The following is an 18,739-nucleotide window of genomic DNA, read 5'->3' as shown; positions in this document are numbered from 1 at the left end:
AGTTCCACAAGATAGTAACACAGCTCTATTTATACACCTTTATTTTATTCCTATTTATATTCAATATTTATTTACATATATTGTTTTATCTTGATTGTCTTGTTCCAGTTTTGCTTTGGTAATGTAAACGTACCGTTTTCTCATGCCGAAAAAAGCTCCTTTGAATTAAAATTGAGACAGAGAGAGAAAGAGACGGTTTCCAAAGAAGATTTCTCTCTAGTCCCAATTAGCCAGTGGACCCAGAGACAGTAGTCTTGCTGCCTGGAACATGCTCACTGCAGGGGGGGTGGAATGAATTACACTCACACCGCGAGAGCAACATGTTCTGAACGAACAGCCTTCTTTTACATCCCTTGGACATCTTTGATCAGAAAAATGTGTGTGTGCGTGTGTGCGTTGGTGCGCGTGTGTGTGCGTGCGTGCATGCCCACTTAAACCCGTTTTACTTAAAGGGATTGTGACATTAAAAAAAAGGTTTTGGAATTGTTCTTATTTTTTTAGGTTTTCTAAGCTCAATTGCACCCAAAAAACCTGAACTTTTAACATTCAGTAGACTTTCTGTGGTCTGGGGTTTTCTGGCTCAAACAGGTGCTCTGATTTGCCGGCAGTTTGTGATGTAAGAGCCTGCAAATCCCATATATGTCAATGGGATTTCCCAGCAGATGTCACTGTTTTCACTGTCTTGCCTGTTTTCATTGTAGCTCAAAAGGCTTCCAAACCCCAAAGAAAACTCCAGACCACAGAAAATCCACTGAATGTTCAAAGTTCAGGATTTTGGGGTGTAATTGAGGCCATAAAACCTAAAAGAAAAACGAAAAATAAATTAAAATTAATGTCATAAAACCTTTAATTGATCACAGTTCCCCAGTGGTCTACATACAGTACTAGGACCCATTATTTACCTCTACAAATGAGCAAGCATATCATGGAAACAGTCTATAAGAACCTGATAGATGGAATCTTGACTTTTAACATGGCAATGTGGTATGGCAATCTTAATGTAAAAGGAAGAAGCAAGCTGCAGCGAATAGTGAACCTATAGCCTCAAAAATCATTGGGAAAAGACAGAAACAAGTTGTATCTGCAAGGAAGTATAGCCTACTTTGGAAAAAAGCTGGCAAGAGAGCAAATGACCCCCTCTCATCCACTCAGCCTAATGCCATTAGGGCACTAAATGATACCATGTCTCGTTAAATCAGTTTTTAATGTATTTGTCACTGTTGGGGATTTTTGCCATGTAGATAATTGTGTGTAAGTGTTGTTGCTGTTTTGTTGTTACTGTTGTTTATGAGACCATGTCCACATTGTGGACAATAACCTATTTAATAACCATGCATTGAGCGGGAACCCCTTTTGGTGTCAGCATTATGTTATGCTTTAACTATTGACAAATAGCAGATCTACAAGCTCATAGCACGCCACCGAGTGGCACGCTATGAGCTTGTAGGTCTGCTATTTTTTTTTTTAATCGAAGAACGACAGACATTTTTAGAATCTGATCTCAGGTCAAAATGGGATAAATGAAAATAACTAACTAACTACACCAATCTCTTCAGCAGAAATGGCCAGTCTAATGTGTCACAATGTGAGCTTGTAGATTGGCCATTTTTCAAGCGAACGGGACATCAGGGTTTACATTTAATCCACACAACGATAATGAGCATTGCGGGCAGGTTGTAAAAAAAATAAAAGAAAAAGGCCTTGAAATGTTATGGCTCAGGGCACGTCTACGCAGCCGACGCACTGGCAATTTATGCATTCATTAATTCATTTATATTCATTTATTCAATCAAGCCATTCATTTGATATGCATTGTTCGAAGGCCAGGTTACACACATCATTAATGCGAGGAGGGGACTTCACCGTCCATTATGTCACATCAACTCAATAATAATAATAATAACCATAAAATTAAACTGCACTTTTTATTGGATCATTTTGCATCAGGAATGTCTGGTCTGTCTCACAAAACGATAAACCTCCAACAAAATTGGAACCCAACCGTGTGTCGGCGTTGGCCGATGATTCGGACCGGGTTTGACTTTTTATTCCACGACTTTGAGATCGGCCATTATATGCAGCCAAATTGAGCCAATGTGTCCCGACTCTTTAACCACTGTTTTAAGTATTGTGACATGTTGAGCTTGTAGATCTGCTATTTGTGAAAATATTTGAATACAGATTGACTGGTTTAATAAAATGATCATTTCATGTGCATGTTTTATTTATTTACTCGTTCATTGTATAATTTAAATTGAATGTTCTTTTCACATTGAAGTGTATAACATCTGCAATCAGGAGTTGAGGGGGGCATATGTTAAGACACATGTGTGGCCCGTTAAGACACATGCGTGGCCCGTTAAGACACATGCGTGGCCCGTTAAGACACATGCGTGGCCCGTTAAGACACATGTGTGGCCCGTTAAGACACATGCGTGGCGCGTTAAGACACATGTGTGGCCCGTTAAGACACATGCGTGGCCCGTTAAAACACATGCGTGGCCCGTTAAGACACATGCGTGGCCCGTTAAGACACATGCGTGGCCCGTTAAGACACATGTGTGGCGCGTTAAGACACATGCATGGCCCGTTAAGACACATGTGTGGCGCGTTAAGACACATGCGTGGCCCGTTAAAACACATGCGTGGCGCGTTAAGACACATGCATGACCGGTTAAGACACATGTGTGGCCCGTTAAGACACATGCGTGGCCCGTTAAGACACATCTGTGGCGCGTTAAGACACATGCGTGGCCCGTTAAAACACATGCGTGGTCCGTTAAGACACATGCATGACCGGTTAAGACACATGTGTGGCCCGTTAAGACACATGTGTGGCCCGTTAAGACACATGCGTGTTCGGTTAATTGATCAATCAACCCGTGGCTCTGACATGCGAGGCCTGTTAAGACACATGCACTGCCAGTTAAGACTCACCCGTCCGTGGCGTGTGCGTGTGTGTGTGTGCGGTTAGGGTTAGGCGAGGAACCAAAGTATATAGTATCGGACTGTCAGTACGTCGGACCAAACACATGCACCTCAAAATCGAGATTGGCCAAACCTGTGGTATCGGCCGGGCCTCTCTAAACAACAAGTCCACTCTTTTTCTACGGAACGGGCCTGCGATGTGAGATGGCATTGTTTTATACGATCCCATCGAACTAAGCGAGCGGATCAACATAATGAGATGTCCACTAGACATAACATCAGCGCTCCGTAGCTCTCCATCTTTATATCCCCCACATCACTAATAGGATTTGTCACAGACGGGAAAATATAATGATCTTTTCTCCTCCACCTTATCCTAGCACCATTAAGCCACCGCTGGTTTTTATCCCTCCGGTTTGTGTGTGTGTGCGTGCTCGTGCATGCGTGCGTGCGTGTCTCCGTGTGTGTGCGCGTGAGGCGTACTGCACCTTCCTTCTTTCCTCGCTCGGGAGGTAGAAATGTTTTATTACACGGTAATTTAAGACAAGTGTCGCCCGTGGACATACAAATCACGACAGGCAGATATTTTCATTCCTCATAATTCCAAAGCCCACACATTATCCGTCTTCTTTTTAATATAATAATCTGTTTTATTTGCATTTATTTTTCAACACCCCGCCCAACCACCCCCTCCACCCACCCCCACCCCTGGGGGTAAAACGTTAGACGTGGGAAAAGATCCAGTGGTGGAAAGGGTACTCACATGTTTTACTTATAAGTAAAAGTATCAATACTGCAATGTACTGTAGAACTACATTATACAAGTAAACGTCTGGAAATCAAAATGTACTTGAGTGAAAGTACAGAAGTATTGGCATCAAAATGTAAAAGTATAGTCATTATGCAGATTGTGCCATTTCAAGTTTTGATAGATTTAAAATATATATATATATTCTGAAAATAGCAGATCTACAAAGCTCACAAAGTGTCACATTGCGACACTTTGTGAGCTTGTCGATCATCTTGAAATGGTCAAAATGTATATAGGGCGGAAGAGGTTAGCTATATGTTTTGTAATAACAAACAAAGTACTAGTAACCAATGTTTATTTTTTTTATTTTTTTTGTAATAAATGTCGTGGAGTAAAAGCACAATTTTTGCCTCTGAGATGTAGTGTAACGTACAAATACCTAAAAAAATATTACTTAAGTACAGTGTACTAATGTACTTAGTTATACTTCCCACCACTGGGAAAAATCCTCCAGCCGTCCGTCCGTCCGTCCGTCCGTCCGTCCGTCCGTCCGTCTGTCCGTCTGTCTGTCTGTCTGTCTGTCTGTCTGTCTGTCTGTCCGTCCGTCCGTCCGTCTGTCTGTGTTTTATGCGTGTGTAAGGTTCAGCAGAGCAGGGCCCCGGGGGAGACTCATCAACCTCCCTGTGTGTGTGAATGCGTCATTGTTCTGTTTTACGACGCCCATTGATCAAGCCCGAGGTGTTGCGCAGGTCATTATTGCCACATGAAGTGCATTATTATGATGACAGCGTTGTTGGATGTCGGGGGAAATAATGGGACTATATAGGGTTGTCCCGAGATCCGATCACCTGATCAGAAATCGTGGGGGCAAATGATCGGAATCAGATCGGGAGCAAAACCCCTCCCTCTGGTGGCGCCGGCCACATTCCTCACGCTCTAAAGACATGCCATTCTCACTCGTCTCCTCAAAAAAAAAAACTCCCTGGATTCTTGCAAACTACGTACAGGCCCATCTCAAACCTCCCACCTCTCCAAAATATCGGAGAAAGTATCGTGGCCACACAGCTCCAAAACCAGTGTTGTTTTTGTCGACTAAGTGGACAAGAGATCCAGTATAAGTCATTTTACACTTGGTTGCATGCTAAAAATAGCCGATCTACAAGCTCACAACGCGTCACAGCGCGACACAGATGCGTTCCCGTCCCGAATGGGTTAAAACGACACAATCAGCAGTGTCACAGCGTACGTACGTCCGCCGCACGGCCGTGTCTCCTGACCGCTTTGCACCGCTGCACGGCCATGTCTCCTGACCGCTTTGCACCGCCGCACGGCCGTGTCTCCTGACCGCTTTGCACCGCCGCACGGCCGTGTCTCCTGACCGTGTTGCACCGCTGCACGGCCGTGTCTCCTGACCGCTTTGCACCGCTGCACGGCCGTGTCTCCTGACCGTGTTGCACCGCTGCACGGCCGTGTCTCCTGACCGTGTTGCACCGCTGCACGGCCGTGTCTCCTGACCGCTTTGCACCGCTGCACGGCCGTGTCTCCTGACCGTGTTGCACCGCTGCACGGCCGTGTCTCCTGACCGTGTTGCACCGCCGCACGGCCGTGTCTCCTGACCGTGTTGCACCGCCGCACGGCCGTGTCTCCTGACCGCTTTGCACCGCTGCACGGCACCACCTTTTCCGCGGCTATAATAAGACACGCTTTATTCCTGCATGCCCTCCGAGAGACACCGCAAATGAGATATTTTTATCCCCCCCCCCCCCCCCCCCTGTCAGGGGATTCGATTAGAGGCCATGACGCCGGTGACCTCACCTCGCCAAACCGCCCACCCGCTGTTATAACGGCCGCCGGCCTCTCAGAGGACACGGCCGTGATCGAGGGCCACGCCGGCCCGGCCGCACCTCCTTCCTGCCGATAATCAACCCATTAAAATGAACGACTCTGCTCAGACAGCCGTGTACTGTACATAATCGTCAATTAGCTGCCGGCGTGGAGACGGCACCTTTCGCTAACCTCCCAAGAAGCCTGCTGGTGCTTCATTACGGCGTGCGTGTGTGTGTGTGTGTGTGTGTGTGTGCGTGTGTGTGCATGCGTGCGTGTGTGTGTGTGTGTGTGTGTGTGTGTGACTCTCCACTTGTGATCACAGCTGGTGGCCTGCATTCGTGAGCTTCAAACAGCGGTGGCTCCATGAGAAAAATGTTAGTTTGTCCATTAATGTAAAAAAAATAATGTTTCGTTTTTAATGGCATGCACAGTTTGAAAAGAGAGAGAGCGAGAGAGAGAGAGCGAGAGAGAGAGAGAGAGAGAGAGAGAGAGAGAGAGAGCGAGAGAGAGAGAGAGAGAGAGCTTTTGTTCTATGGGGGCAGGGCGGTCGGATCTCGCAAGCAAAGAAAGATAATCGTCAGTACGACACAAGGAAGCGATAGCTTTAACCCCCCCCCCCCCCCCCCTCCTCCCCGACCCCACCCCACCCCCGATAAACTGTTGTCTTTCATTTTCCGATACCTGCAGAGCGAGCTGTGATGAGAGCGGAGCGAGTGGGGGGGGGGGGGGTCGACGGATGGAGAGATCACATGAACGTGCTTCTACATTCTCTGGGCTCCCCCTCCTCCCCCCTCCCTCCCCCCTCCCTCCATTAATTACTGGTGGAAAAAAAGTATACTCGTTTTTTACTCAAGTGAAAGTATAGCAATACTGCACATGTACAAATACTCCGGAGTTCAACATTGTCAAGTAAAAGCACAAATACCTCAAAATTGTACTCAAGTAAATGCACTTAGCCTATAGTTACTTTCCACCGCTGCCGTTAATTAATAGATTATTTACACATGCACGGCTCAAGGCCTCCCATGAACTCCCTGAGCCCTCCCTCTCTCCGGCCGCGCTGCACGCTGCCAGGAGCTTGTGCCGATGGGACTCCCCTCCCCCTCCCCCCACTCTACGGCTTCGTACACACATGCATAATCAGACGAACATGCTCTGTGCTGCCTGTGTTTCATGGCCGCCCGCCTCGATGCTTTTCCAATGGACGTCACCTGGTTTGACCAAACAGTTGTGTGTCGTGATTGCCCCCCTCCCCCCATCACACACACACACACACACACACACACACACACACACACACACACACACACACACACACAACTGTTTGGTCAAACTACGTGACTTCCATTGGAAAAGCATTGGGGCGGCCATGAAACACAGGCAGAGCACAGAACATTTGTTCTTTATGTGTGTGTACGAAGCCTGTTATAGGCCTACATGTGGGCGGCGCGCGCACGCACGCACACACACACACGCACGCACACACACACACACACACGAAAACAACACGTCAAAACAAAGTTCCCGTTGCCTTAACGATGTCTCCACGGCAACAGCACAAAAAAAAAAGAAGAACGAAAATAAACAAGAGCAGCCTTTAATTGGCGCTGGTTAATACGTTTATCTCAGGCACCATGCTTGGCTGACTTTTATTATAGCTCGGAGGGGCTCTTGTATATTCTCCCCGGGCTTTTAGTCAGAGGGTTTAAAATGAAGAATATATGGTGTTGATGATGTTTTATGGGCCGAAACTGAGGCCGCAGGGCAGTATTCCAACATGATAACGACCCCAAACGCTCCTCCAAGATGACCACTGCCTTGCTAAAGAAGCTGAGAGTAAGGCCTCACTCACACTGTTGCAACATGCATACAACATTTGTCTTGTGTCTTGTCCTTGTTTAATGGCCGCCCCCCCAATGAATTTCCAATGGAAGTCACCATGGTTTGACAAAACATTTGTGTTTGATGCAGGGGAGTGGGAGATGAGGAGTGGCAACCTGTGAAGCTCTGGTGAACTCCATGCCCAGGAGGGTGAAGGCAGTGCTGGAAAGAAATGGTGGCAACACAACAGTTTCACTTTAGTGGTGTACTCACTTTAGGGGCCAACAGTTTGGAATTAATGGCTGTGTTTTTTTGTTATTTTGAGGGGAAAATTAAATCTACACTGATATCCAAGCTGTACACAGAGTAGGCCTACTTTACATTGTATCAAAGTGTAATTTCTTCAGTGTTGTCTCATAAAGAGATATAAAGAAATATTTGCAGAAACGCGAGGGGTGTAGGCTACTCACTTTTGTGAGATACTGTAGGCCTATGTAAAGTCAAAGTCGGACTACCTCAAAATACAGTCCTTTTCTTCTTCTTTTTTAAAGTTATCCCACAATTTTGTAACCCTTTTCACCCAGTGTCAATTAGCCCTTCACTAAACCCCACCCCAAAAAGCGATTGTCCAATGCCAATCCATATAGCTTTGCAACTGTTGCTATGCAGGACAAGCTATCGTCACCATAGCTGTGAGTGTTATTTTTGCATGGCTGTGTTGTTGAACACATACACAGCTTAACATCGGGAAAGTTACATGACTGACCTGCCCAGGTGATGGCAATACTACTAACGACAGGAGTCTTACTGTGTGACATGAAAACTCCTGTCAGGGCGGTCGTTAAAGTTGATGTTGGATACTGTTTCTTCCTCTGTCATTTCCTCGTATTTCTAGTTTATTTAAATAATGTCATGCACATTTGTCCAGTGCATAGCCTACTGCAAGCCCGTTTGACTAGATTTAGAAGACATTTTGATCTCTTGCTACTGAAATGAATCAAATGATAAATTATGTATATGGAGATCCCATTATTTAACATGCATCTCAATGGGTGTGAACACCTTGCCATGTCACTGCTAATGTAGACTGGAACTCACCTATGCTTTCTATGGCATAGGCAGCTCCCGGCAGGATCCGAAACTAGACACAGCTGCAGGACTAATTAATTAGAGCGACAGAGAGAGAGGAGTGTGTGTGTGTGTGTGTCAATTTAACATAGGTGCAGACGATCAGAAATCAGCAGAGAGTGAGCGACGTTTGCGCTACTCTATGCCGAATTGAAGTGGACTCGGCCCCAGACTTTCTTTTTTCTCCCTGGAAATAAAAACGTCTGGGTTTCCGAGGCCACTGCTAATGTGCCTATAAGGACGGGTTGGGGAGGGACTTAGCGAAGGGCTAGTGCGCCCTGGCGCTACACTCAACCATTGGGTTGAGCAACGGACTGACCTCATGCTTCCTTCAATGCATAAAGCACTGTATAGTCGCGAGGCCGGCAGTAGTTACATTACATGTGCATATAAGTCACTTTTCCAGCGCCGTTTCATGTCTGACGCGGCGCCGTCAGAAAAGCCGCCGTGATGCATGGGGTGCGGTGGTATAACGTCATAACGCACTTACTGTAAATCACATTGTCTCATCTCTTGGAATATCATTTTTATAAGAAAATCGATGGGAAAACAATTACCCCCGCCGTGCAGCCCGCAATTGATTTGGCCTCAGCGGAGAGACAGTGGTCAAAAAAGACACATAATTCACAAAGACATGATGATGTTCACAGCTCCCAATGACTCACGCAGGGACAGATAAATACACTGTCCCATCTATTGTTCTGGTGATGTGTGATCCATTTTAGTGTATAATAATCTAACACGGGGATTCACAAACTGTGGCGCGCGCACGTCTCTAGGGCAGTGCCTGTCAAGGCTTCCAGGCAGCAAACCCTCCAAAATAATCTGGTTTGAACCACATGCGGGGACCGATCACCTACTTGGAATTGTAGGAGTTGAGGCATTACATGTTGTTTGACTAAAAAAGATCACACCCGTGTGAACTGAGTGGTGCAACTCCCCCCCCCCCCTCTCTCTCTCTCTCATTAGCAGGCAACAGTGCAGCTCTCTCTCTCTCTCTCTCTCTGTTTCTGGCACAACAGCGCCCCTACTGGTAGGCTACTAATAGTCATACTCGTGCTCATTAACCAACACAGACACACATAGGTGAACACGGACATTGCTGGTTGTAGGAGTGGTTGCACCACTCAAAAATAACGTGAAAATAGGCAATCTATACATGATGACACTACCTTGCATTTATTTTCAAAATCGTTTCTTTCTTAGGTAATATCTGACAATTTGGCCAATAAATGTTTTACTCTTTGTTCTTTTGTTTTGTTGATTACTTCCGACACGGTAATTGTCTTTTTTTTAACTTACAAAAAAGGCTCTTTGCCGCGGCTCCGTCACGTCATGTTGTAGTTGCGGTGGTCACCTCACCGCCGATAAATCAAGACTATGAATAACGCTTCATAGGTTTTGCCCCCAACTGCCATTCAAAGTGGCTATACTGGCCAATCACATGCAGCGCGTCCTTCCTTGCACAAGTGCACTGGCCAATCACAGCACGTCCTTATGCAAACGCAAAGAAGATTCCATATGATAAATTGTTTGTTTAATCCAGCATGGTTTTGCGGGCCCGTGTTCCCCGTTTACATGGAGACGGGAGGAGGAACTGTTTCCATCCAGAGGGTTTATTTCGCTTTGTTGTGTTTTCAATCCCTGATTAAGAACGCTGCTAAACGGAAGGCATGTCTGATATTTTATTATTACTTATAGCGTTGTTTACTGTTGAGTGAGAACCATCATGACATTTTTTGGGGGGCCTAGAGTATCCAATGCTCTAGGCTTTAATGGTTAACGGACTTTTCAACCTACTGTATAACTGGTACTCACTATAATAATCATGATAAAAATGGCAGATTTTTTTCCCTACTCGGTCTGAGGTCTGTGGGCAGTTCAGAAACCCGTCCACCAGTGACATCATCAATGGAGAATCCAAGCTAATCGAAACTGCAGGCTTTCTATACCAGAAAAAGTTGCAATACGGAAATGGAAGCAATCGTTCTCACGATAATACAAATGTGAATATTAAAAACATATATATCTTGTTTGGATAAATAAAATCTGCCGAACGATGATGTCACTGGTGGACGGGTTTTTGGAACTGCACGCCCTAGCTCCTAGTCCTATATGAGACACAGACTGAGTACAAAAACAATTTATCATGGACATTTAATGAAGACCAATTATACAGTATGAAGATAGCTTGAGAAGTGGTGGTCCTTTAATAACACGTGTTTTAGAAGAACGCTAAAACTTTTAAATGATGAAAACATACATGATTAAGACGGTGACAGGCTGTGACGTCACAACGTATGTGGCTTATTGCATCTCATCGACACAGAGGGAGCTACAGGGTTGTGTATAGAGAAAGAGAAAAAGAGATCATTGCGCTATAAAAGCGATACAGGCTTAACCCATTTAGGCCTGACGTCGAAATTAAAAAAATAAATTCTAAACAGTTTTCTGAAATACCTTTCTGTATCAGTGGTTCTCAATATTTCATGTCAAGGACAGCAACAATGATAAGTAATTGGCCGCCAACCCCCATCTGAAAATATGTTGTTCCAGGGACCTCCCCGGAAGCAAAGATTTGAGTTAAAAACTGAAACACGATTAAAAAAAATAGCAGACCTACAAGTTCATAGCGCGGCACCGCTTGTAGATCTGCTATTTTTCAATAGCCAAAGTATAACATTACGCTTAAAACACCAAGAGGGGTACTTCCCACCCAAAATGGTTTAAAACAAAATCACTCCTGTTTCTACTCAGAAGAGAGAGAGAGAGAGAGAGAGAGAGAGAGAGAGAGAGAGAGCACAACAACACAAGGCAAATCGATACTGTCATTATGGAGCCAGTGTAAGGCTGAATTAGATGTCACAAGGCCCCAGGGTTAAAGAGATGGCTTGACATATGTGAACATTATGAGCAGTGTGTGATGGATAAGGCTGTGTGTGCGCGCGCGCGCCTTGGTTAGAGTGTGTGTGTGTGTGTGTGTGTGTGCGTGCCGCATGTGCACAAACACACAGGGTCACCCAATGACAGTGGAAAAGTAACAAAGATTCCATGTATGGCGGCGGCCCCTCAACAAAGCACCGGCTTGTGATATTACATTGTTTAATAGCATTTTAAAAAGCCTATATATTATGGTTCTCTCGCTCTCTCTCTCTGTGTGTGTGTGTGTGTGTGTGTGTGTGTACATGTGGCATGTACATTTGACCACAGGCGACTGTGGCTCAGGAGGTAGAGCAGGTCGTCCAATAATCCGTTGGTCGGCCGTTCGAATCCCAGCTCCTGTCGAAGTGTCCTTGGGCAAGACACTGAACCCAAAATTGCTCCCGATGTGCTGGTTGGCACCTTGCATGGCTTCCGCCGCAATCGGTGTATGAATGTGTGGGTGAATGTAATGCACTATGTAAAGCGCCTTGGATAAAGGCGCTATATAAATGCACCATTTACCATTTACCACAGTCTGGAAGAGGCATTCCTTTCCAATGTGCTTAAGTACCAGCGTCTTAAGGATGCTATTATACAGCTTGGCCCAAAATGGGTCAAGTACAGTTTTGAGGATTCGTACTTTACTTGAGTATTTCCAATTTCCAATACTTTTTACTTCTACTCCACTACATCTCGGATCCATATATTGGACTTTTACAAACAAACAAAACATGCTTTAACCCATTTTGGACTGGATTCTAAAAGGCATTCTACATTTTTCTAAAAGTTTTCTGAAAAACTTAAAATATCTATATTAAAACTGTTTAGTAGCCATAAACGTCAAGACGTCTAATTGCCTATTAAGTAATGGATGCCATGGGCGTCAAGACGTCTTCCCTTGGGAATTTGAATTCTTAATTTTTTTTTCATTCATATTTTGCATCTTTATAATGGGAGAATTGGCACTCAAAGCCTGACCACCAGGTGGCGCTGACATTTTTGAATACTGCCCCTCGGCCAATAAGGGACCACTATTATTGTATGTTTGAAGGTCGGTTTAAGGTCAATAATGGGTTTAAAGGATTTAGTGCCAAATAAGAGTGCCCCCCACTTCACACAGGTGTGAATTATCTTTTTACCAATTGCCTAAAAACCGCAATATCGGGTGCTGGAACTGAGCTCATGCTTCCTTCATTGCACGAGGAGTCCAAGCGGATTATTTTCACCCGACAGGTGGGAGTTTTAGGGGTAGGGGACACGGGGGAGAACATGCAAACTCCACACAGAAAGGCCCTTTCGCCAACCTCACATAGGGCATCATGGGCGCTGATGACGCAGAGGAGAGAACATGGCCCCATCGCCCACAGCGGGAATCATTGAACCCACCGACTGCGCCACCGTGGTGTGCCTCTTTGCCCAGTTTTTTGCCAGTTCCCACCTGACGTTGTGTGGAAGTTCAGACTGATCGAGATCGTACTGAATAACTGCCAGCTTGCATAAGGTCTTCAGACTAGGACTCGAGTCTAAGATGACCTGGTCATTTTTGGCAAATGTGATAATTCGATCTCCCACCATGCAAGCGTGAGATTTCCCTAGACTCCAGCATGTTCCATTTGTCTCAACCTTCTTCCAGGAGAAGGTCTCTGGACTGAATCTCCTCAGATCATCGTGACCAAATATAAGCTCTCCATTGTAGGCAAAGGCTGAATAAAACTTGAGTTCTGGAAGAGGATGTGCAGAGGACGTGTTCAGCCAGGAGTCGGTCTCCGTGTCAAACACTCTGATGATGTTGTTGCGGTGTTGCCGGTACCCAACGCTGTCCATAAATACAAACATCTTTGTCCCGATAATGGTGACATTATGCACTGCGGTGAAACTCCACCGCAGTGGAATTCCTTGGGTGTTGATTAAAGACCAGACCATTGTGCTGGTGTCCAACTTAGATGTCATTAGTCATTATGTAGTATCCTACATAAAACATGACCTTCCCCAAGGCACAGGCCGAGTGGCCGCGCCTCTCATCTGGAACAGTCCCGGTAACCATGGGTTTGAACCATGTGTGGGCGTCGACATTGAATGCATAAAGCACGTTGTCAAGGACAGGCTTCCCTCCCCAGATGTAGACTGTATCCTCTATCAGCACAGCTGTGCATCTCCATCTCCTGGACAGAACCTCACGGTGACCCTCTCCTCTCCCGGGGGTCAGAGGGGTCAGTGTCCTCCAGCACAGAGACAACGTGTTGAAGACGAGGACATGAATCTGAGGACATCTGTCCTTCGTGTCCTTTGCGACGACGCTGTACCCGCCGATGGAATACACATCATTTCCACGGCACAACAGCATCGTGGCGCCTTCCGGACGAGTCTCCGAGATGCGTGGGACACCAAAACATTTCAAACTCTGTGAAGAGTGGAGTGGTCTGTGCTTGCGACCATTTTTACTGGTAGAGTGGCAGAAACGTCATGGCACGTTTGGCCAATCCATGAAGCCGATACTTGTTGGTCTACCACTCTACCATATATGGTATGGTCATTTGATCGCCATGCCAACCGATCTATGGACTCTTAATGTTAGCCTTAAGCAGTGACTTCATGTGGCAGCGACGGTGGGCGCCCCTCACTTCACACAAGTGTGTTATTGAGAGACGCTATTGGGGGTTGTGCAAACACAAACATTGAATGCCATTGACAATGGCCAGTTTTGAGTCTTTGTTGGGACCAAAGGTTGCATTTACTATGAAATCCTGCATCTTGCGTCCGTCACACTTCCATATATGGCCATGCCTCGTGACATCATCGGGGATCTCCATATATGGGCATATGCATATGTATCCCCCACAGAGCCAACCAGTAGCCTTGGCATGTGCATCACCGGACCCAGAGCAAATCTTTGAATATAAATTATATTCTTTCAGAGCGAACATTTTTAACTCAAATCTTTGCTTCTGGGGGGTTCCTGGAACAACATATTTTCAGATGGGGGGTCGGTGGCCGATTACATAAAATAAATGTAAAATAATGTTTGGGGTCCTTGAAATTAAATATTGAGAACCATACCAAACTATACTTGTGTTCATATTTGGAAGCCTCGGTAATGTCCATAAATCAGTCGTGAGGGGCCTGCAAATCGCAGGCATACCCAAGCCGAGAGCTATAAGGAAATCGGCAGAATTCTGTTCAGTGTCTGCAATAATGGTCACAGACACTGAACAACAGCAATACAGCACTGCAATATGTCGCCATAAATGGAGAAGGCGATGCTTTCTGTACCCGTGATCTGTATCCTGAAGCACTTGTTGTAGCGTTTTCCAAGTTTGCGCATCCACTATTGCTTGTGTTGTTTGTATTGCATATAGGGATGTAGCTCTGGTCCATGAGTAAGGCTATGGACCAGAGCTACATCCCTACCTGATTTCTCTGCACCATTTAAGGCCGTTTCCAAATGTTAAAATGTAAAAGACCAATATTATTATGAAGAAAACAAGATGTTAAGACCGCTAAAACAAACAGAATAAAGTTTACCTTCAGAAAAAGCGTTGTTTATGGCTTCTGAATGTAGGTCTTTTAACATGCAATGTCGAGTGACGTCACGTCAACACCACTATAGGTCTGGAAAGGGGGCGGCGAAAGGCCTATCAGCTTTGATTCCCCATCGATGATGTCACTGGTGGACAGGTGGTTTCTGAACTGCCCACGGTGCTCCTATGAGTCACAGAGTAGAGACAGTTGTGATATTTTAATCATGAACATTAGTGAGGACCAATTTTATGAAGATAGGTTGAAAAGTGTCCCTTGAATAATGGAGTAAATGGCCTTCTAAAAAGGAAATGGCGGCAGCGTAGCAACTTGGAAATGTAGAACTTTCTAGTGGTCAGATGTTGGGGTGGACTTGTGATTGTTATTAAGCCATTTTGGGGCAGGAACCCCTTGTGTTGTTTTAAGCATTATGTTATACTTTAGCTACTGAAAAATAGCAGATCTACAAGCTCATAGCTAGGTACGAGCTTGTAGATCTGCTATTTTTGAAAAATCGTGAAAATGTAATGCACATCTTTGAATATATATTCTTTCAGAGCGAAGGTTTTTTAACTAAAATCTTTGCTTCTGGGAGGTCCCTTGATGAACTACATATTTTCGCATAGGGGTTGGCAGCCAATTACATAATGATATTGGTCCTTGAAATGAAATAGTTTGAGCACGACTGATATAGAAACATGGGGTTTTTCAGAAAAAAACTCATGTTTTAGAAGACATTTGTAGAATCGAATTTAGGGGTTAAAATGGGTTAAAGTACACCTGATACTAAACCGTTTGTTTCTCCATTTCTTCTTTCTTTTAGGGTCAAACTCTATCTGCAGCTGCCCTGTCTATATGGAGCATATCCCACAGAGGCTGTGCAGCGCAGCAGCGCTGATGGAGAGCCAGGATACAGATGCCCTGCCGTGGGTGATGCATGGGCCAGACCGCCTATTGATCGCGGCTGCCCCCGCTGCCCCGATTCATCATGTCATCTTTGTTTAGACGGCTGGATACCCCGGACGCAAGCGCCTCCATTTAAGTCCCGCAAAGTAAGAGCCCTTTTCGTCTCTTGCCTGTTAAAAAAAAAAAGCACACGGTTGCCGTCGCCGAGCGAGATGGATGATCGCCACAGCGATGCAGCCGCTCCGTCCCGGAGCCCGAGTGCAGCAGAGTGCGTGACCCCAAAGCCGCATCTTCATCAGACACACGGCGCTGACAGGGACGTCCGTCATCGCTATATGTAGCAACCCGGTGAGGCCGCGACCGCCCGCCGGGTGAACTATAGCCTATACCGCCGTGCGCGCATGCACGCGCACGCACGCGGCGCCACTATACTGCTTATGCACTGGGAGGCAGACGTTAATACAGATCAGAGAAGTGGTTCACCTTATCCCGGGGTGAAGAGAAACACCGACCGGCATGATGAGGCCATGCACCGACCGACCGCCTGGGAGTTGTTCCTTATTATAGCTAGATAACCGGTTTACGGGGGATTATGTGTGTGACAGTTACGGTCAATCAAAACCAATCGATTTAACAGTTTATATGGTATAATCTATTTTAATAAAATATTCCCATTTGTGTGGATTGAGTGGTGCCCCCTTGTATCATGATGATGTGTCACATGACATCTCAGGGGGGGGGGGGGGGGGGGTAGGTAGACATAACCCCCCCCACGTTGTGCCTTCAAGATTCCCGCCTCCCGTTGGGAGACAGCTAGGTCGCTCCAACAAACTGCAGCGGCCAATAAGGCATCGAGTGGTGCAACCACTCCCAAGGAACAGCAATGTCCGTGTTCACCTATGTGACGTTAATGAGCACCAGTATATGACTATGAGTACACCAGTAGGGGCGCTGTTGTGCCAGAAACAGAGAGAGGGATAGTGCTGCACTGTTGCCTAATATGAGAGAGAGAGAGAGAGCTTTTCATGATGTGATGTTGCATATCTATGCAACATCACATCATGAAAATGAGCCACGATGCGACACATTGTGAGCTTATGGATCGGCTACAGATAGGTGGTCCTGATTGAAACTTCAGACTTTCTTTAAGTTTATTTTGTTTTTGTGATGTCACATTATGCACAAATGGGGAGGGAGGGAAACAATGTCGCTCGAGTTGTGGACTTGTGGTGCAAGAAAAGCTGCTTTGTGTGTAGATTCGGTGTCTTGGGAGCTTGAAATAGGAATATTTTTGACATCACGTGCACGACTGCACGTCCTCATCTTTCATAAGATGATTGTAGCAGGTCCCTGCACTATAATATAACCATAGTTGCACAGTACACTAGGAAAGAAAAATATATTATTGGACAAAAGCCATATCACAAATCTTCCAAGCACTTGACTTCATGGTGAATGAACATTTTGAAGGAAAAGCCATCGCAAGATGCATAATTTGGAGAAAATAAATGCCCGTATTCTGGGTTTTGATGCATCAATATTTGTCTCTCTCCCCCCGGGTCTAGACAAAACCCTCGACAATGGGCAATAACAAGAAAACACACAATGGCTCTGTTATAAGAACATGTTGCTGATGTATGACTTTTATCTTCAGTTGGCACCGCGGGACAGAGACCCCCAGAACTAATTTCCCTATGGGGACATTAAAACTATATCTTATCTCGACGACGATGAAAGCTGAAGCCATTTATGTAAATGATATTGAGTTTGTAGAGTGAGCAGACAGATCAGTCAGATCTGCTTATCGTGACAATAAGCACCGGAGGGAGAGGCTAGGACATCAGAGGAAAACAGACAGTTGGCCGTCTGGGAAAACACATCGAGGGAATGCACGTTGTCGCCTGGTGGTAGAACCATCAGACCATTTGCCACAATAGACCATTAAAACTCATTCTAGGCCAAGTACTAATTTGACTTCTTTTTCACAAAGTGCCTTCAGGCCAATGATGCTTTTGACTTCTTTTCAAAAAGGGGCTTAAATTGATATTATAATCATGATTTAAGACAAATCTTACAAACCTCGTTCTAAAATAAAATAGAACAAATCTATGGTGGCCTGTGCTGAACTATTGCTACTGCCATTTAGCGATAGCCTAATAAACCAGACCCGAATCTTAGTCTGGTTTATTAGCCAGGCTAATTTAGACCTGGAACTAATCTGTGTTATCTTTTAACCGCTTTTTGACCATTATTTTAAAATTTTGCTATTGAAAAATAGCAGATATACAAGTTCAAGCTTGTAGATAAAATCACAAACATATTTTTTCACAGCAGACGTTTAACTCATATCTTTGGGGTCTATACTCTGGCCTCATTCCCAGCCCCACCCGGAGACTGAAGATGATGTCAAGGACTGTCTAAAGAGGACGAGACGCGAAGACCGTACGGGCAACGCCATGTTGCTCCATGAAGGGAAAGAAACATGTGCAATGGGCTATATGCAGCCAACACTTCCGCGTTCAGCTTCCTTGGTCTCAACTGCGCATGTTTCCTTCCTTCCATGGCGTCACCCGTACGGTCTTCGCATCTCGTCCTCTTTAGTGGTTGGGTGATGTCAGGAAGTAGTGAGGGAAAGAGGAAGAAGAGGGAGGCCAATGCCTCGTTTTACAGTCCACCGCACGACTAGGGTCGTGGCTCGCCTAAATGAAGCCGATGTTCAAAGCCTTAAAGATCGTCTCGTTTTGGCGAGCCAGCACAGTCGTACGATGGAATATAAAATGTGAGCTTTAAAGAGAGAGGCAGAAGAGGTGAAGCTACAGAAAGTTTTATTTTTGCATGCTACAGAGGTAATGCATAGTACACACTCACACACACACACACACACACACACACACACACTCACTCACACACGCGCAGGAGAGAGCGAGAGAGAGAGACCGT

Source organism: Protomyctophum parallelum (assembly GCF_964188405.1).
Source record: "Protomyctophum parallelum genome assembly, chromosome: 12".
Taxonomy (NCBI): domain Eukaryota; kingdom Metazoa; phylum Chordata; class Actinopteri; order Myctophiformes; family Myctophidae; genus Protomyctophum; species Protomyctophum parallelum.
This window is presented reverse-complemented; position numbering follows the sequence as displayed.